The 20,837-nt window shown below is 47.6% G+C and overlaps 1 protein-coding gene across 2 annotated transcripts in view; it reads right to left on the minus strand.

Annotated features, from left to right (window-relative positions):
• The window catches only part of NBDY (negative regulator of P-body association), an 88,528-nt gene that overhangs the window by 56,139 nt on the left and 11,552 nt on the right, over nt 1–20,837 (minus strand). The gene's annotated exons all lie outside the window — the stretch shown is intronic.

Here is a 20,837-nt window from a genome sequence, read left to right on the forward strand (position 1 = left end):
ACTGCACTGTCAGTGGGAATGCAAACTGGTACAGCCACTGTGGAAAACAGTATGGAGGTTCCTCAAAAAGGTAAAACCAGACCTACCCTAGGATCCAGCAATCGCACTACTGGGTATTTACCCAAAGAATACAAGAAACGCTAAGTCAAAGGGATACGTGCACCCCACCCCTAGGTTTCTAGCAGCATTATTTACAAGAGCCAAGATACGGAAGAGCCCAAGTGTCCCATCCATTGATGAATGGATAAAGAACGTGTGGTGTACACACACCACTATGGAGTATACACTACTCAGCCATAAAAACAGAATGAAATCTTGCCATCTGTAAGGACATGGATGGAGCTGCAGAGTATAATGCTAAGCGAAATAAGTCAGTCAGAGAAAGACCAGTACCATGTGATTTCACTCCTCTATGTAATTTACGGAAACAAAACGAAATGAAAGAGTATGGAGGCGGAGAGAGAGAGACAGAGAGAGAAAGAGAAAAAGAGAAAGAGAGAAAGAGAGAAAGAGAGAGAGAGAGAGACAGGGAGAGAGACAGGGAGAGAGTGGGAGACAGAGACAGAGAGATACAGAAATCAAGAAACAGACTCTTCATTATAGAGAAATGATGGTTACCAGAGGGGACGGGGTGGAGGGGTTGGATGACATAGGTGATAAGGATTAAGGGAGTGCACGTGCCCTGATGAGCACAGGGGGATGTATGGAAATGCTGAATCACTATATTGTACACCTGAAACCAAGGTACCACTGCATGTTAACTAACTGGAATTAAAACAAAAATACTTAAAGAAAAAGACCAAAAAAAGCCCAGCTACCTTTGCAGGTTTGCCGCCAAAGTGGTCAAGTTGGCCTGGAGATCAGCCAGAGGTGATATGGGTGATCCTTGGCCTGAAGGAGCAGCAGGAGGGGCCAGGGGCTAGGGAGGAGGAGGAGGAGGAGGAGGAGGAGGAGGAGGAGGAGGAGGAAGAAGAGGAGGAGGAAGAGGAGGAGGTGGAGGAGGAAGAGGAGGAGGTGGAGGAGGTAGAGGAGGAGGTGGAGGAGGAGGAGGAGGAAGACAAGAGCAGGAGGAACAGGAGGAGGATGGAAGGGGATGATGAATGATTTTTGTTGTTGTTGTTCCCTTCTCCGTGTTTGACAGCAAACGCAGGGAGAGGAAGGTTGAGTGGGGACAGGGAAAGGGGGTGAGTGCCATATCTGGAGCCACAGTGCCATCCAGCGGAAACCGTCTCTGAAAAGCCCAGGCAGCAGCAAGCTGCCTTCTGGCAGCCACAGGGGTCAGCAAGGATGTGCTGCTGGGTTGTCTGGGCTCTGCCCAAGCCAGGTTTTCCACGTGAGGGGTCAGAGGCCTAGAGGGACATGTGACTGCCACTGGGACCCAGCGGGGAAGCAGGAACTCTAAGGGCCCTGGGGACACAGCAGGCAGCCCCAAGACCAAGCAGCCCAGGGGGCGGAGCTTCCCTGTCAGCCATTTTGGGATGGGTCCAGGAGAAGCTACTCACCCACTGAATGCAGGGACCTGGGGGCGTTTCCTCTGGTGTCCTTTGTGCTGAGTAGGTGGGTGCCATGCTGGGGCACTCAGGCATCAGGAGGCCCCTTTCCACACTGGGAGCGGGGGCCTTTGGAGATTCTGGGGCCGGGACTCTTGGTGCTTGGCAGTCCTAGGCAACTCCAGGGCTCAGCCATCACAGGCTGCCCCTGGGGTTTCTGAGTGCCTTCCTCAGCTCTGGAGCCGGGGTGGAATCTCCGATCCAGCACACAGGCGAAGGGAAGGCCAGGAGCTAGGGATCCAATGCAGTTTCAGGGCAAAACACACACACACACACCCTGCCCCCCCCTTACGCAGACACCTCCCCCACACCAGCCCCCACTGCTTCCTGCAACTGACACATATACACAAGGTCATCTCCTTCCCCCTCCTGAGCTTTTCCCCAGCACTTGAGCTTTTCCCCAGCACTTGAGCCCATGCAGCTCCCTTGGACAGAAACATTTTCCACTTGATGGCAGTATGGCTCCACGAATGAATGCCAACAGATTGCCTACCCTGCCCCCTTCCCCTTCTAACCACCACCTCAGGTCTGGGTCCTCATCCTACTCAGGTAAGGACAAACAAACAAAATCAACAACAACAACAACAACAACAACAACAACAACAAGAAAAACCCCCTAACAAAGAAAATGGAAAGCAAAGAAGCAAAAACCAGAACCCCCTTGAAACACAAAACACGAAAACCCACACCACACTCAAAGAGACCACAAAGCATCAAACCCCGAAAACCACAGGGCAAAACACACCCCACAACACGGAATGAAGAACAAGAGAAATGGAAACAAACCAGCCACCAGGGTCCAAGCTGACCACCCCAATACACAGGGCCAAATGACCACTGACCACGAGGCTGCACAACATGCAGGCCTTTCCCCTTCCTTTCATCCTACCCCATTTTTCCTGGCTCCAGCTCTTGGGAGAAGCAGAGGGCAAAAGACACATCAACCCGCCTCTGTGACCCTGCGTGAGGGTTTATGTCCAATAGGACCCCTCCTGGACAAGCCAGCAGCCACCATGCCGGCTGGTAAGTCACTGGTGCGCTTGCTCCCCAGGGCCTGGAGCTACAGGCTGAGGTCACCAGCACCTTGGGCTGGCCGGACAAAGCAGCCAGAAATGGCTGGCCCGAACCTGCAACCACAGGGCTACATCCAGAAGGCTCCCCAGAACGGGGAACCAAGCACTCACATAAGCACTGGCTCTGGGCAGGCAGCCCTCGCTCTCACGTAGGGAGGGGGCTTGGCAAGGCCATCCAACATCCCCGAGTCACACGGCCCGGCCCCACACGGGGCCCCCCATTCTGTGGAGGAAGGCCACTGACTCTCCTCCAACCGGGAGTCCCCATCTATCTGGGTAAACAAGCGAGGCTCCAGATTCACACCCCTCGCTTGGGCAGACCTGCTCACAGATGACCAACTCATGCAACGCAGGACTGCCTGGCTGCAGGTCCCTCTTTGAGAGCCCACCCGGCAATGCGTGGGTCCCTGACCCTGTGTGAGTGAGTGTGTGCCTGTGTGAGCATGCTCAGTCTGCATCTACGGTGCATGCCTGGGTGCGTGCGTGTGTGGCCCTGTGTGTACCCGAGCGTGTGGCGGGAGTGGGTGCTCGCCTATGTGCTTTCCTTAGCCCCGACCCCCAGCCCCCCGCACGCCCCTCCCAGCCGCATGTGGAAATGCAGGACACAGCTTGTAGGCACACACTGAAACCCGTATCGGGCCGAGTCAGGCGACTGGACTGAGAACAAGGGGAAGGAGGGCACAACTTGAAGAGGCTCCAACCGGTTCAAGCGTTGACTTTAAGAGCTTGGGTCAGAAGAAGAACTGCATGGAATGGAAAGCCACGAGGTATTTTGCAAGCCTTGGGTTCATGATGCTGTTTCATTGCAAAGTAACCTCTGGGTCATGTGTTTCAAGGATGAGCGTGACCTCCACCACGGGTCCGAGAAGGGACACCGTTGCACCTCTATACGGCCTTCTGCTATACCAGGGCCCCCCAACCCCCACCGCCCCACACCAAAGATCCGAGGTGACAGGAGGATCCATGGACCACTGGTTCCCCCTCACGCACCCCCCACCCCCCAAAACACAAAGCCACCCGCCACCGCATCCCACCCACCCGCCGCCGCCCCCCACACCGCCCAGCCCCTAGCACACCCCTCCCCACCCATCACCACCAACAGCGCCCCACAGCCTGCCACAGCACCCCTCTCCCCCACGCCACCCGCCCCCCTCCGCCCCAAGCTCCCCGCCCCCGCCCAGCAGTGGGCTTAGCATAGAAAGGGAAAGGAACAGAGAGAAGCAGAATGTCACCACCATCCACCTTGCCACGGCCAATGTTGAGGTGGATGTGGAGGCAGCCTAGGCCCGCCTCACTGTGGGGGTAACAGACAGGAGGAATGACAAGGAGACACAAGCTACAAGCTGCCTGGCCAGGACACGGCCCACCGCCAGGCAGCCTGCCGTCAAAGGGGTGCCTTCCTGTGTGCCACCGCTGGGTTCTGACCCAGAGGTCCGCCTGTAGGGCCTGCAGAGGGCAAAAGGAGAGGCTGAGCCACACCTTTAGTATGTAAGGGGCCCACTCCACACGGCCAAAGGGCCAAAGAGCCTGGGGGTATGTACGCAGGGCAAAGAGAGGGTAGGAGGGCACCCAGGGAAAACACCACTAGGTTCACAAAAAGATCCCGGGATGTAGGGGACAAGGGACGTGAGGGATGCCTTAGTCTCCCAGGGTAATAAAGGGACGGTTGTAAGGGGATGTCCCTTGCTCCCCCAATCCACGCGGCCATTTTCACTTCCACAGGACAAGTACAGTTTTTATTCTGGGGACATCCACAGAGCAAGAAGTGCCAGAAGAGGAGTGAGAGTAAGGAGACCAAAGTGGAGAGAGCAAACTGCAAGCACAGAAAGAACTGTAGCGGAAGAGAAGAATGAATGTGATCTCAAAAGGCACTGCGCCCCAACTGGACAGGTGGAACCAGCAGGGGCCTCTTAGGGGAAGAGTCATCAGCCAAGGCAAAGTCTCAGCCACTCAGGGCAGGGGTTGAGCCCTGTCCAGAGAGAGGCCTGTTTTGCTATGCTCTTGGACCCAACTGGGAAGTGGGAGGCCAAACGGAAAGGGGTAAGGAGGAAGAAAAAGGAACAAGGAAGGGCGTCAGTCGGGCCCACCGAGCCTCCTCGCACAGAGAGTCCCTCTGTGCGAGTGTGGGTGCCTGCCCAGGCGGGTCTACCCGGATAAAGCCGTGCATGCATGCGTGTGTGTGCGTGCGCGTGTGTGCCTGTGTGTGTAGGGACGTAGCTGGTGGCCCTCGGAGCCTTGGGACACTGGGCAAGACCCCGTTCCACAGGATGGGTCAACAGGTTCTGGACCCGTGTGGGACCTGGCCGCCTCTGGCCCAGTCTTTGGCCCACTAAAGCAGGAGGCTTCAGGAGAAGGGAGTTCGCTGCTGCCAAGGAGCAGGTGCAGTGCAGATAAACACGAGGCCAGGGCGGGTCTGAAGATTCAAAGAAAACAATCTGCAAGCCCACTGCTGGCATCCCTTGAGGGTCCCCTGTGTTCACGGTGAACCAATAGGATGGGCAGAGTCCAGAAAAGCCTAGCGAAAAACCAGTAACACCAGACACAACCGGTGTTGGCGAGGATGTGGAGGAAATGGAACGCTCACTCCTGCACTGCACTGTCAGTGGGAATGCAAACTGGTACAGCCACTGTGGAAAACAGTATGGAGGTTCCTCAAAAAGGTAAAACCAGACCTACCCTAGGATCCAGCAATCGCACTACTGGGTATTTACCCAAAGAATACAAGAAACGCTAAGTCAAAGGGATACGTGCACCCCACCCCTAGGTTTCTAGCAGCATTATTTACAAGAGCCAAGATACGGAAGAGCCCAAGTGTCCCATCCATTGATGAATGGATAAAGAACGTGTGGTGTACACACACCACTATGGAGTATACACTACTCAGCCATAAAAACAGAATGAAATCTTGCCATCTGTAAGGACATGGATGGAGCTGCAGAGTATAATGCTAAGCGAAATAAGTCAGTCAGAGAAAGACCAGTACCATGTGATTTCACTCCTCTATGTAATTTACGGAAACAAAACGAAATGAAAGAGTATGGAGGCGGAGAGAGAGAGAGACAGAGAGAGAAAGAGAAAAAGAGAAAGAGAGAAAGAGAGAAAGAGAGAAAGAGAGAGAGAGAGAGACAGGGAGAGAGTCAGGGAGAGAGTGGGAGACAGAGACAGAGAGATACAGAAATCAAGAAACAGACTCTTCATTATAGAGAAATGATGGTTACCAGAGGGGAGGGGGTGGAGGGGTTGGATGACATAGGTGATAAGGATTAAGGGAGTGCACGTGCCCTGATGAGCACAGGGGGATGTATGGAAATGCTGAATCACTATATTGTACACCTGAAACCAAGGTACCACTGCATGTTAACTAACTGGAATTAAAACAAAAATACTTAAAGAAAAAGACCAAAAAAAGCCCAGCTACCTTTGCAGGTTTGCCGCCAAAGTGGTCAAGTTGGCCTGGAGATCAGCCAGAGGTGATATGGGTGATCCTTGGCCTGAAGGAGCAGCAGGAGGGGCCAGGGGCTAGGAGGGAGGAGGAGGAGGAGGAGGAGGAGGAGGAGGAGGAGGAGGAAGAGGAGGAGGAAGAGGAGGAGGTGGAGGAGGAAGAGGAGGAGGTGGAGGAGGTAGAGGAGGAGGTGGAGGAGGAGGAGGAGGAAGACAAGAGCAGGAGGAACAGGAGGAGGATGGAAGGGGATGATGAATGATTTTTGTTGTTGTTGTTCCCTTCTCCGTGTTTGACAGCAAACGCAGGGAGAGGAAGGTTGAGTGGGGACAGGGAAAGGGGGTGAGTGCCATATCTGGAGCCACAGTGCCATCCAGCGGAAACCGTCTCTGAAAAGCCCAGGCAGCAGCAAGCTGCCTTCTGGCAGCCACAGGGGTCAGCAAGGATGTGCTGCTGGGTTGTCTGGGCTCTGCCCAAGCCAGGTTTTCCACGTGAGGGGTCAGAGGCCTAGAGGGACATGTGACTGCCACTGGGACCCAGCGGGGAAGCAGGAACTCTAAGGGCCCTGGGGACACAGCAGGCAGCCCCAAGACCAAGCAGCCCAGGGGGCGGAGCTTCCCTGTCAGCCATTTTGGGATGGGTCCAGGAGAAGCTACTCACCCACTGAATGCAGGGACCTGGGGGCGTTTCCTCTGGTGTCCTTTGTGCTGAGTAGGTGGGTGCCATGCTGGGGCACTCAGGCATCAGGAGGCCCCTTTCCACACTGGGAGCGGGGGCCTTTGGAGATTCTGGGGCCGGGACTCTTGGTGCTTGGCAGTCCTAGGCAACTCCAGGGCTCAGCCATCACAGGCTGCCCCTGGGGTTTCTGAGTGCCTTCCTCAGCTCTGGAGCCGGGGTGGAATCTCCGATCCAGCACACAGGCGAAGGGAAGGCCAGGAGCTAGGGATCCAATGCAGTTTCAGGGCAAAACACACACACACACACCCTGCCCCCCCCTTACGCAGACACCTCCCCCACACCAGCCCCCACTGCTTCCTGCAACTGACACATATACACAAGGTCATCTCCTTCCCACTCCTGAGCTTTTCCCCAGCATATGAGCTTTTCCCCAGCACTTGAGCCCATGCAGCTCCCTTGGACAGAAACATTTTCCACTTGATGGCAGTATGGCTCCACGAATGAATGCCAACAGAATGCCTATCCTGCCCCCTTCCCCTTCTAACCACCACCTCAGGTCTGGGTCCTCATCCTACTCAGGTAAGGACAAACAAACAAAATCAACAACAACAACAACAACAACAACAACAAGAAAAACCCCCTAACAAAGAAAATGGAAAGCAAAGAAGCAAAAACCAGAACCCCCTTGAAACACAAAACACGAAAACCCACACCACACTCAAAGAGACCACAAAGCATCAAACCCCGAAAACCACAGGGCAAAACACACCCCACAACATGGAATGAAGAACAAGAGAAATGGAAACAAACCAGCCACCAGGGTCCAAGCTGACCACCCCAATACACAGGGCCAAATGACCACTGACCACGAGGCTGCACAACATGCAGGCCTTTCCCCTTCCTTTCATCCTACCCCATTTTTCCTGGCTCCAGCTCTTGGGAGAAGCAGAGGGCAAAAGACACATCAACCCGCCTCTGTGACCCTGCGTGAGGGTTTATGTCCAATAGGACCCCTCCTGGACAAGCCAGCAGCCACCATGCCGGCTGGTAAGTCACTGGTGCGCTTGCTCCCCAGGGCCTGGAGCTACAGGCTGAGGTCACCAGCACCTTGGGCTGGCCGGACAAAGCAGCCAGAAATGGCTGGCCCGAACCTGCAACCACAGGGCTACATCCAGAAGGCTCCCCAGAACGGGGAACCAAGCACTCACATAAGCACTGGCTCTGGGCAGGCAGCCCTCGCTCTCACGTAGGGAGGGGGCTTGGCAAGGCCATCCAACATCCCCGAGTCACACGGCCCGGCCCCACACGGGGCCCCCCATTCTGTGGAGGAAGGCCACTGACTCTCCTCCAACCGGGAGTCCCCATCTATCTGGGTAAACAAGCGAGGCTCCAGATTCACACCCCTCGCTTGGGCAGACCTGCTCACAGATGACCAACTCATGCAACGCAGGACTGCCTGGCTGCAGGTCCCTCTTTGAGAGCCCACCCGGCAATGCGTGGGTCCCTGACCCTGTGTGAGTGAGTGTGTGCCTGTGTGAGCATGCTCAGTCTGCATCTACGGTGCATGCCTGGGTGCGTGCGTGTGTGGCCCTGTGTGTACCCGAGCGTGTGGCGGGAGTGGGTGCTCGCCTATGTGCTTTCCTTAGCCCCGACCCCCAGCCCCCCGCACGCCCCTCCCAGCCGCATGTGGAAATGCAGGACACAGCTTGTAGGCACACACTGAAACCCGTATCGGGCCGAGTCAGGCGACTGGACTGAGAACAAGGGGAAGGAGGGCACAACTTGAAGAGGCTCCAACCGGTTCAAGCGTTGACTTTAAGAGCTTGGGTCAGAAGAAGAACTGCATGGAATGGAAAGCCACGAGGTATTTTGCAAGCCTTGGGTTCATGATGCTGTTTCATTGCAAAGTAACCTCTGGGTCATGTGTTTCAAGGATGAGCGTGACCTCCACCACGGGTCCGAGAAGGGACACCGTTGCACCTCTATACGGCCTTCTGCTATACCAGGGCCCCCCAACCCCCACCGCCCCACACCAAAGATCCGAGGTGACAGGAGGATCCATGGACCACTGGTTCCCCCTCACGCACCCCCCACCCCCCAAAACACAAAGCCACCCGCCACCGCATCCCACCCACCCGCCGCCGCCCCCACACCGCCCAGCCCCTAGCACACCCCTCCCCACCCATCACCACCAACAGCGCCCCACAGCCTGCCACAGCACCCCTCTCCCCCACGCCACCCGCCCCCCTCCGCCCCAAGCTCCCCGCCCCCGCCCAGCAGTGGGCTTAGCATAGAAAGGGAAAGGAACAGAGAGAAGCAGAATGTCACCACCATCCACCTTGCCACGGCCAATGTTGAGGTGGATGTGGAGGCAGCCTAGGCCCGCCTCACTGTGGGGGTAACAGACAGGAGGAATGACAAGGAGACACAAGCTACAAGCTGCCTGGCCAGGACACGGCCCACCGCCAGGCAGCCTGCCGTCAAAGGGGTGCCTTCCTGTGTGCCACCGCTGGGTTCTGACCCAGAGGTCCGCCTGTAGGGCCTGCAGAGGGCAAAAGGAGAGGCTGAGCCACACCTTGAGTATGTACGGGCCCACTCCACACGGCCAAAGGGCCAAAGAGCCTGGGGGTATGTACGCAGGGCAAAGAGAGGGTAGGAGGGCACCCAGGGAAAACACCACTAGGTTCACAAAAAGATCCCGGGATGTAGGGGACAAGGGACGTGAGGGATGCCTTAGTCTCCCAGGGTAATAAAGGGACGGTTGTAAGGGGATGTCCCTTGCTCCCCCAATCCACGCGGCCATTTTCACTTCCACAGGACAAGTACAGTTTTTATTCTGGGACATCCACAGAGCAAGAAGTGCCAGAAGAGGAGTGAGAGTAAGGAGACCAAAGTGGAGAGAGCAAACTGCAAGCACAGAAAGAACTGTAGCGGAAGAGAAGAATGAATGTGATCTCAAAAGGCACTGCGCCCCAACTGGACAGGTGGAACCAGCAGGGGCCTCTTAGGGGAAGAGTCATCAGCCAAGGCAAAGTCTCAGCCACTCAGGGCAGGGGTTGAGCCCTGTCCAGAGAGAGGCCTGTTTTGCTATGCTCTTGGACCCAACTGGGAAGTGGGAGGCCAAACGGAAAGGGGTAAGGAGGAAGAAAAAGGAACAAGGAAGGGCGTCAGTCGGGCCCACCGAGCCTCCTCGCACAGAGAGTCCCTCTGTGCGAGTGTGGGTGCCTGCCCAGGCGGGTCTACCCGGATAAAGCCGTGCATGCATGCGTGTGTGTGCGTGCGCGTGTGTGCCTATGTGTGTAGGGACGTAGCTGGTGGCCCTCGGAGCCTTGGGACACTGGGCAAGACCCCGTTCCACAGGATGGGTCAACAGGTTCTGGACCCGTGTGGGACCTGGCCGCCTCTGGCCCAGTCTTTGGCCCACTAAAGCAGGAGGCTTCAGGAGAAGGGAGTTCGCTGCTGCCAAGGAGCAGGTGCAGTGCAGATAAACACGAGGCCAGGGCGGGTGTGAAGATTCAAAGAAAACAATCTGCAAGCCCACTGCTGGCATCCCTTGAGGGTCCCCTGTGTTCACGGTGAACCAATAGGATGAGCAGAGTCCAGAAAAGCCTAGCGAAAAACCAGTAACACCAGACACAACCGGTGTTGACGAGGATGTGGAGGAAATGGAACGCTCACTCCTGCACTGCACTGTCAGTGGGAATGCAAACTGGTACAGCCACTGTGGAAAACAGTATGGAGGTTCCTCAAAAAGGTAAAACCAGACCTACCCTAGGATCCAGCAATCGCACTACTGGGTATTTACCCAAAGAATACAAGAAACGCTAAGTCAAAGGGATACGTGCACCCCACCCCTAGGTTTCTAGCAGCATTATTTACAAGAGCCAAGATACGGAAGAGCCCAAGTGTCCCATCCATTGATGAATGGATAAAGAACGTGTGGTGTACACACACCACTATGGAGTATACACTACTCAGCCATAAAAACAGAATGAAATCTTGCCATCTGTAAGGACATGGATGGAGCTGCAGAGTATAATGCTAAGCGAAATAAGTCAGTCAGAGAAAGACCAGTACCATGTGATTTCACTCCTCTATGTAATTTACGGAAACAAAACGAAATGAAAGAGTATGGAGGCGGAGAGAGAGAGACAGAGAGAGAAAGAGAAAAAGAGAAAGAGAGAAAGAGAGAAAGAGAGAGAGAGAGAGACAGGGAGAGAGACAGGGAGAGAGTGGGAGACAGAGACAGAGAGATACAGAAATCAAGAAACAGACTCTTCATTATAGAGAAATGATGGTTACCAGAGGGGACGGGGTGGAGGGGTTGGATGACATAGGTGATAAGGATTAAGGGAGTGCACGTGCCCTGATGAGCACAGGGGGATGTATGGAAATGCTGAATCACTATATTGTACACCTGAAACCAAGGTACCACTGCATGTTAACTAACTGGAATTAAAACAAAAATACTTAAAGAAAAAGACCAAAAAAAGCCCAGCTACCTTTGCAGGTTTGCCGCCAAAGTGGTCAAGTTGGCCTGGAGATCAGCCAGAGGTGATATGGGTGATCCTTGGCCTGAAGGAGCAGCAGGAGGGGCCAGGGGCTAGGAGGGAGGAGGAGGAGGAGGAGGAGGAGGAGGAGGAGGAGGAGGAGGAGGAAGAGGAGGAGGAAGAGGAGGAGGTGGAGGAGAAAGAGGAGGAGGTGGAGGAGGTGGAGGAGGTAGAGGAGGAGGTAGAGGAGGAGGTGGAGGAGGAGGAGGAAGACAAGAGCAGGAGGAACAGGAGGAGGATGGAAGGGGATGATGAATGATTTTTGTTGTTGTTGTTCCCTTCTCCGTGTTTGACAGCAAACGCAGGGAGAGGAAGGTTGAGTGGGGACAGGGAAAGGGGGTGAGTGCCATATCTGGAGCCACAGTGCCATCCAGCGGAAACCGTCTCTGAAAAGCCCAGGCAGCAGCAAGCTGCCTTCTGGCAGCCACAGGGGTCAGCAAGGATGTGCTGCTGGGTTGTCTGGGCTCTGCCCAAGCCAGGTTTTCCACGGAGGGGTCAGAGGCCTAGAGGGACATGTGACTGCCACTGGGACCCAGCGGGGAAGCAGGAACTCTAAGGGCCCTGGGGACACAGCAGGCAGCCCCAAGACCAAGCAGCCCAGGGGGCGGAGCTTCCCTGTCAGCCATTTTGGGATGGGTCCAGGAGAAGCTACTCACCCACTGAATGCAGGGACCTGGGGGCGTTTCCTCTGGTGTCCTTTGTGCTGAGTAGGTGGGTGCCATGCTGGGGCACTCAGGCATCAGGAAGCCCCTTTCCACACTGGGAGCGGGGGCCTTTGGAGATTCTGGGGCCGGGACTCTTGGTGCTTGGCAGTCCTAGGCAACTCCAGGGCTCAGCCATCACAGGCTGCCCCTGGGGTTTCTGAGTGCCTTCCTCAGCTCTGGAGCCGGGGTGGAATCTCCGATCCAGCACACAGGCGAAGGGAAGGCCAGGAGCTAGGGATCCAATGCAGTTTCAGGGCAAAACACACACACACACACCCTGCCCCCCCCTTACGCAGACACCTCCCCCACACCAGCCCCCACTGCTTCCTGCAACTGACACATATACACAAGGTCATCTCCTTCCCCCTCCTGAGCTTTTCCCCAGCACTTGAGCTTTTCCCCAGCACTTGAGCCCATGCAGCTCCCTTGGACAGAAACATTTTCCACTTGATGGCAGTATGGCTCCACGAATGAATGCCAACAGATTGCCTACCCTGCCCCCTTCCCCTTCTAACCACCACCTCAGGTCTGGGTCCTCATCCTACTCAGGTAAGGACAAACAAACAAAATCAACAACAACAACAACAACAACAACAACAACAACAAGAAAAACCCCCTAACAAAGAAAATGGAAAGCAAAGAAGCAAAAACCAGAACCCCCTTGAAACACAAAACACGAAAACCCACACCACACTCAAAGAGACCACAAAGCATCAAACCCCGAAAACCACAGGGCAAAACACACCCCACAACACGGAATGAAGAACAAGAGAAATGGAAACAAACCAGCCACCAGGGTCCAAGCTGACCACCCCAATACACAGGGCCAAATGACCACTGACCACGAGGCTGCACAACATGCAGGCCTTTCCCCTTCCTTTCATCCTACCCCATTTTTCCTGGCTCCAGCTCCTGGGAGAAGCAAAAAGAAATGGGATATATAAACCCACCTTTTTCACATGGGTGGGACTTTAGTATCGTTTGTTTTTTTTTTCGACTCTTTATCATTCTCATTTGATCTACATCTCTGTTCTCATTCAGTATCATACAACTTTTATTACAATTCCTTTTAGTTTATATTGTAATCTCGGTTTTGATAACTTACAGATTTTTTCTTTATCCAGATTGTTTTGGGTGTTCAATGTCTTTGTTGCTCCACATAAAATACAGTATCATTTGCTGCAGTTTTGTGAAAAAGACCACTGTTATATTTTTCATTGAATCTCTAGTGTTCAATAATATAAAATTTTGAACAATTTAATCTCCTAACCTATGAACATAGTATGTCTTTCCATTTAATTTTTTTAAGGTTTTAAATCAATATCTTACAGTTTTTATAGTATAGTTTTTTGTCTCTGCGGTTAAATATATTCCTAGGTAATTTGATTCTTTTTAGTGGAACTGTACTTGGGGTTCTTTTCTTCATCTGTCTTTCTGCTTGTTCATTATTAGTGTATAAAAACAGCTGATTTCCATATATTAACATTATAGTTACCAAATTTACTGAACTTATTGGTTTTAATACTTTTTCGGTGAAGTTTTTAGGGTTTTCTTTTTAAAAATAATATTCATTAAATGGGGCCCCCCAGGTGGCTCAATTGGTTAAAGGTCTGACTTTAGGTCAGGTCATAATTTCATGGGTTTAAGTCCCATGTCAGGCCCTTTGCTCTGTGCTGACCACTTGGAGCCAGTAGCCTGCTTCAGATTCTGCATCTCCCTCTCTCTTTGCCCCTCCCCTGCTTGTGTTCTCTCTCTCTCAAAAATAAATATGTAAACATTTTTTAATATTTATTCTACTTGAGCAAGAAAGTAAGCATGATTGGGGAGGGGCAGAGAGGGAAAGGGGAATCCTATGCAGGCTCCTTGCTCACCATGGCACCTTATGTGGGGCTCCATATCATGACACTGCGAGATCATGACCTGAGCTGAAATCAAGAGTCAGACACTTAACAGATGCCCCTTTAGGGTTTTCTTCACATATTATCAAGTCATCTCCAAAAATGACAGTTTGATTTCTTACTTACAAATTTGTATGCCTATCTTGTTTTGCCACTTCATTTATTATTATTATTTTTAAATGATAAGTGTCTTTCTTAATACACATCACCTATTTCATTCACCCTCCCGCTCACCTCACCTCTAGTAGCCATCAGTTTGTGTTCTATAATTAAGAGTTTGTTTCTTGGTTTATCTTTCTTTTTCCTTTGCTCATTTGTTTTTTTCTTACATTGTATATATGAGTGAAATGATATGTTGTCGTCTTTCTCTGACTTATTTTGATAAGCATTATATTGTCTAGCTCTATTCATGTCCTTATAAATTGTAAAATTACTCTTTTTTATGGTTGAATAATATTTCACTATATATTATATAATTTCTTCTTTATGCATGCATCAATTGACAGACACTTGGGTAGCTTCCATATCCTGGCTATTGTAAATAATGCTGCTATAAACATGGGGGTGCATGTATCCCTTTGAGTTAGTGTACTTGTAGTAATTGGGTAAATTCTTAGTAGTTCAACTTCTGGATCATAAAGTAGTTGTATTTTTAACTTTTTGAGGAACCTCCACATTGTTTTCCAAAGTGGCTCCACCAGTTTGCATTTCTACCAATAGTGCACAAGTGTTTCCTTTTCAGCACATTCTTTCCAAATCTATTGTTTCTTGTGTTGTTGATTTTAGCCATTATGACAGGTGTGAGGTGATATCTCATTGTACTTCTAATTTGTACTTCCCTGATAAGTGGTGATGTGCATTTTTTTTTCATGTTTTTGTTGGCCATCTGGATGTCTTCTTTAAAGACATTTCTGTTCATGTCTTCTTACCATTTTTATTGCATTATTTGTTTTTTTGGTGTTGGGTTGTATATTCTGTTTATATCTTTTGGATACTAACCATTTATCAGATATGTCATTTGCAAATATCTTTCCCCATTCAATGGGTTGACTCTTAGTGTTTTTTTTTTTATTGTTTCCCTCACTCTGCAGAAGCTATTTATTTTGATATATTCCCAATAGTTTCTTTGCTTCCTCCACCTTGCCTCAGGAGACATACACAGAAACATGTTGCTATGACTAATGTCAGAGTAATTATTGTGTGTATCCTCTATGATTGTTATGGTTTCAGGTTTCATATTTAGGTTGTTAATCCATTTTGAGTTCATTTTTGTTTATGGTGTAAGAAGGTGGTCCATTTTCATTGTTTTACCTGCAGCTGTCCAGTATTCCCAACACCACTGGTTAGAGACTATCATTTTCCCATTGCATACATTCGACTACTTTATTGGAATTTAATTGGTCATTTAATTGTGGATGCATTTCTGGCCTTTCTATTCTTTTCCATTGATATATGTCTCTATTTTTGTTCCACTGCCATACTGCTTTGATTTCACAGCTTTTTAATATAACTAGGAATCTGGAATTCTGATACCTCTATCTTTGTTTTTCTCTTTCACAACTGATTTGGCTATTCCAGATTTTTGTGGTTCTATACAAATTTTACGATTGATGTAGTTCTGTTAAAAACATTGTTGTTATTTTGATAGGGAGTGAATTATATGTGTATATTACTTTGGGTAGTGTAGACATTTTAACAGAATTTGTTCTTCCAATCCATAAACATGGAATATCTGTCCATTTCTTTGTGTCATGTTCAATCTCTTTCATTAGTGTTTTATAGTTTTCAGAGTACATGTCTTCCACATCTTTGGCTAATTATATTCTTAGGAATTTTATTATTTTTGGTACAAATATAAATGAGATTGTTTTCTTAACTTCTCTGTCTGCTGCTTCAGTATAAGTGCAGAGAAATGGACCAGATTTCTGCACATTGATTTTGTATCCTGTAACTTTACTTAATTCATTTATCAGTTCCAGGAGTTTTTTGTTTTGTTTTGTTTTGTTTTCCTGGAGTCTTTGGGGTTTTTTATACAGGGTATCATATCATCTGCAAATAAAGTTTTAGTATATCCTTACCAATATGTTTGCCTTTTATTTCTTTTTGTTGTCAGATTAAGACTTCCAGTACTATGTTGAATAAAAGTGATGAAACTGAACATCCTTGTCCTGTTCCTTACCTTAGAGGGGAAGCTCTCATTTCTTTCCCATTTAGCATGATGTTAGCTATATGTTTTTCATATACAAACCTGATTATGTTCAGGTATCTTCCCTCAAAACCTACTTTCCTGAGGTATTTATCATGAATGGATGTTGTACTTTCTCAAATGCTTTTTCTGCGTCTATTGAAATGATTGTATTGTTTTCATCCTTTCTTTTTCTGATGGGATGGATAACACTGATTGATTTGCAAATATTGAACCACCCTCCCAGGAATAAATCCCACTTGATCATCTTGAATGATTTTTTAAAAAAATGTATTGTTGCATTTGGTTTGTTAGTATTTTATTGAGAATTTCTGCATCTATATTCATCAGGGACATTAGCCAGTAGTTCTCCTTTTTTTGTGATAGCTTCATCTGGTATTGGTATCACGGTAATGCTGACCTCATAAAATGAATTTGGAAGTTTTCCCTCCTCTTCTATTTTTTTTTTTTTTTTTGAAAAGCATGCTAAGAATAGGTATCAACTCTTCCTTACATGTTTGGTTGAATTTCCCTCTGAAGCCATCTGGTCCTGATTTTGTTTCTTGTTAGTTTCTTGATTACTGATTCAATTTCATTGTTGGTAATTGTTCTGTTGAAATTTTCTATTTGTTCTTACTTCAGTTTAGTTGGTTGTATGTTTCTAGGAATTTATGCATTTCTTCCAGATTGTCCAATTTGTTGGCATATAATTTTCATATTCTCTTACAACCTTTTGTATTTCTGTGGTGTCAGTTGTTATTTTTCCTCTTTTGCTATTGATTTTATTTGAATCCTTTTTTTTTCATGAGTCTGGCTAAAGGTTTATCACCTTTGTCAATCTTTTCAAGATACCAGCTCTTGTTAGAGAGAGAGAAAGCCAAAGCATAAGAGACTCTTAAAAACTGAGAACAAACTGAGGGTTGATGGGGGGGTGGGAGGGAGGGGAGGGTGGGTGATGAGTATTGAGGAGGGCACCTTTTGGGATGAGCACTGGGTGTTGTATGGAAACCAATTTGACAATAAATTTCATATTAAAATAATAAATAAATAAATAAATAAATAAATAAATAAATAAGGATTGCATTGGAAAAAAAGATACCAGCTCTTAGTTCATTGATATTTAATATTATCTTTTTCTTTCTATATCATTTATTTCTGTTCTAATCTTTATTATTTTCATCCTTCTCCTGGTATGGGGTTTGTTTGTTGTTCTTTTTGTATCTCCTTCAGCTGTAACATTAAGTTGTTTGATATTTTTTCCTGCTTCTTGAAATAGGCCTATATTGCTGTTATTTGGCTATGAACCTCCCGCTTAGAACCACTATTATTGTTTTACTGCATCCCAAAGACTTTGGATCATTGTTTTTTTGTTTGTTTGTTTTGTTTTGTTTTTGGATTGTTGTATTTTCATTTTCACTTCTATGTAATTTTTAACTTTATCTTTGATTTCTTGGTGTTCTCATTCACTGTTTAGTAGCATATTATTTAACCTCCATGTATTTGTGATCTTTTTAGCATTTTTCTCATGGTTGATTCCTAGTTTTAAAGCCTTGTGGTCTAAACTGACTTCAATATTTTTCATTTTTTTGAAACTTGTTTTGTGGCCTAATATGTGATATAGTCTAAAGAATATTCCATGTGTACTTGAAAATAATGTGTATTCTGTATTACAATGGAATGTTCTGAATTTGGGTCCATCTGGTCCAGTGTGTCATTCAAACCCACTGTTTCCCTTTTGATTTTCTGTTCAGATGATCAATTGATGTAAGTGAAGTATTAAAGTCCCCTACTATGATTTTATTACTATCAATTAGTTCCTTTATGTTTGTTATGAAACATTTTATGTATTTTGTTATTCCCATGTTTGGTAAATGTACATTTGTAATTTTTGTATGTTCTTGTTGGATTGCCCCCTTTGTAACTATAGAGCATCATTCTTTGTTTCTTCCTAGAGTCTTTGTTTTAAAGTCTATTTTGTCCAATATAAGTATTGCTACCCTGGCTTTCTTTTGGCATCCATTTGTATTGTAAGTGTTTCTCCATACCCTCACTTTCGATCTGCATGTGTACTTACATCAGAAATGTATCTCTTGGGGACGCCTGGGTGGCCAGTTGGTTAAGCATCTGACTCTTGATTTCAGCTAATGTCATGATCTCACAGTTTGTGAGTTCGAGCCCCATATCAGGTTCTGCACTGTCATTGGGATTCTCTCTCCTTGTCTCTCTGCCCCTCCTCTGCACATGCTTGCTCTCTCTCAAAACAAATAAATAAACATTAAAAATATAAAGAAAGGTGTCTCTCCTAGGCAGCATATAAATGGATATCACTTTTTTATCCATTTTGTAACAATATGCCTTATGATTGAAGTACTGTCCATTTACATTCAAAGTAATTTTTTTTATCTTGCTGTAGTATCTTTAAGTATAAAGACATCCAATCATATCACCTAGGAACCGTTTTTCCCACTGATCTGTTTGGCTGCCAGTTTCCTGTCTCTCTTCAGCAATAGTGAGGCAGGTACCCTTTCCACAGGGAAGAGAAATCCATGGCTTGTTGCCTTTGCAAATAACAAAAATGTTGGAGAGCTGGGTGGCAAAGCTGTTGCTATTGGCATCTTTCATATGAAGTACATAAAAAGAACGAGGGTGTCTCTCTGTGTTGATGATCACACCAATTCTTCCCAGGTTAGGACCTCCAGTCACAAATAGAAATTCACCCCAGTCTGGTCAATGCTGATGACATCCATAAAACCAGCAAAGTAGTGGTGGGGTTTGGAGTGTTGTGTTTTCATTTTCATTTGTTCCCATATATTTTTTAATTTCTTCTTTAATTGCCTGGTTGACCCATTCATTCTTTAGTAGGACATTCTTTAACCTCCTTGCTTTTGGAGATTTTCCATCCTTTTTCCTGGGGTTGATTTCAAGTTTCATAGCATTGTGATCTGAAAGTGTTCATGGTATGATCTCAAGTCTTTTATACTTATGAAGGGCTGTTTTGTGACTCAGTACGTGATCCATCTTGGAGAATGTCCCATGTGCACTCGAGAAGAAACTATATTATGCTGCTTTGGGATGTAGAGTTCTAAGTGCATCTGTCAAGTCCATTTTGTCCAATGTATTGTTCAAGGCCACTGTTTCTTTACTATTTCTCTGTCTAGATGATCTGTCCATTGTTGTAAGTGGAGTATTAAAGTCCCCTGCAATTACCACATTCTTATCGATAAGGTTGCTTATGTTTGTGATTAATTGTTTTATATATTTGGGGGCCCCCAAATTCGGTGCCCAGACATTTATAATTTTTAGCTCTTCCTGATGGATAGACCCTGTAATTATTATATAATGCCCTTCTTCATCTCTTGTTACAGCCTTTAATTTAAAGTCTAGTTTGTCTGATATAAGTATGGCTACTCCAGCTTTCTTTTGTCTTCCAGTAGCATGATAGATAGTTCTCCATCCCCTCACTTTCAACCTGAAAGTATCCTCAGGTCTAAAATGAGTCTCTTATAGACAGCAAAGAGATGGGTCTTGTTTTTTTATCCATTCTGATACCCTGTGTTTTTTGGTTGGAGCGTTTAGTCCATTTACATTCAGTGTTTTCATTGAAAGATACACGTTTAGAGTCATTGTGATATCTGTAGGTTTCATGCTTGTAATGGTGTCTCTGGTACTTTGTGGTCCTTGCAACATTTCACTCACAGAGTCCCCCTTAGGATCTCTTGTAGGGCTGGTTTAGTGGTCATGAATTCCTCCAGTTTTTATTTGTTTGGGAAAACCTTTATCTCTCCTTCTATTCTGAATGACAGTGTTGCTGAGTAGAGGATTCTTGGCTGCATATTGAAGATTTCCTGCCATTCCTTCTGGCCTGCCACATTTCTGTAGATAGGTCTGCTACTACCCTCATGTATCTACCTTTGTATGTTAAGGCCCATTTATCCCTAGCTGCTTTCAGAATTCTCTCTTTATCCTTGTATTTTGCCAGTTTCACTACGATATGTTGTGCAGAAGATCGATTCAAGTTACGTCTGGAGGGAGTTCTCTGTGCCTCTTGGATTTCAGTCCCTGTTTCCTTCCCCAGATCGGGGAAGTTCTCAGCTATGATTTGTTCAAGTACACCTTCAGCCCCTTTCTCTCTCTTCTACTTCTTCTGGAATTCCTATGATACAGATATTGTTCCATTTGATTACATCACTTAGTTCTCTAATTCTCCCCTTGTACTCCTGGATTTTTTTTTATCTTTTTCTCAGCTTCCTCTTTTTCCATAATTTCATCTTCTAATTCATCTATTCTCCCCTCTGCCTCTTCAGTCCGCACTGTGGCCGCCTCCATTTTATTTTGCATCTCATTTATAGCATTTTTAATTCATCATGACTATTTTTTAGTCCCTTGATCTCTGTAGAATAGATTCTAGCAACATGGATGGAACTAGAGAGTATTATGGTAAATGAAGTAAGGCAGGCAGAGAAAGACAGATACCCTATGTCTTCACTCATAATTGGATCCTGAGAAACTTTACAGAAGACCTTGGGAGAGGGGAAGGGGGAAGACAAACGTTACAGAGAGGGAAGGAGACAAATCGTAAGAGACTCTTAAATACTGATAACAAACTGAGGATTGATGGGAGTTGGGGGAGAGGGGAAAGTGGGTGATGGGCATTGAGGAGGGCACCTGTGAGGATGAACACTGGGTGTTGTATGGAAACCAATTTAACCATAAATTATATTTATATAATAAAATAAAAATAAAAATAAAATAAAAAAGTG

This window comes from Panthera pardus, unplaced genomic scaffold, assembly GCF_024362965.1.
Source record: "Panthera pardus isolate Hobbes unplaced genomic scaffold, ASM2436296v1 HiC_scaffold_27, whole genome shotgun sequence".
In the NCBI taxonomy this organism is placed as follows: domain Eukaryota; kingdom Metazoa; phylum Chordata; class Mammalia; order Carnivora; family Felidae; genus Panthera; species Panthera pardus.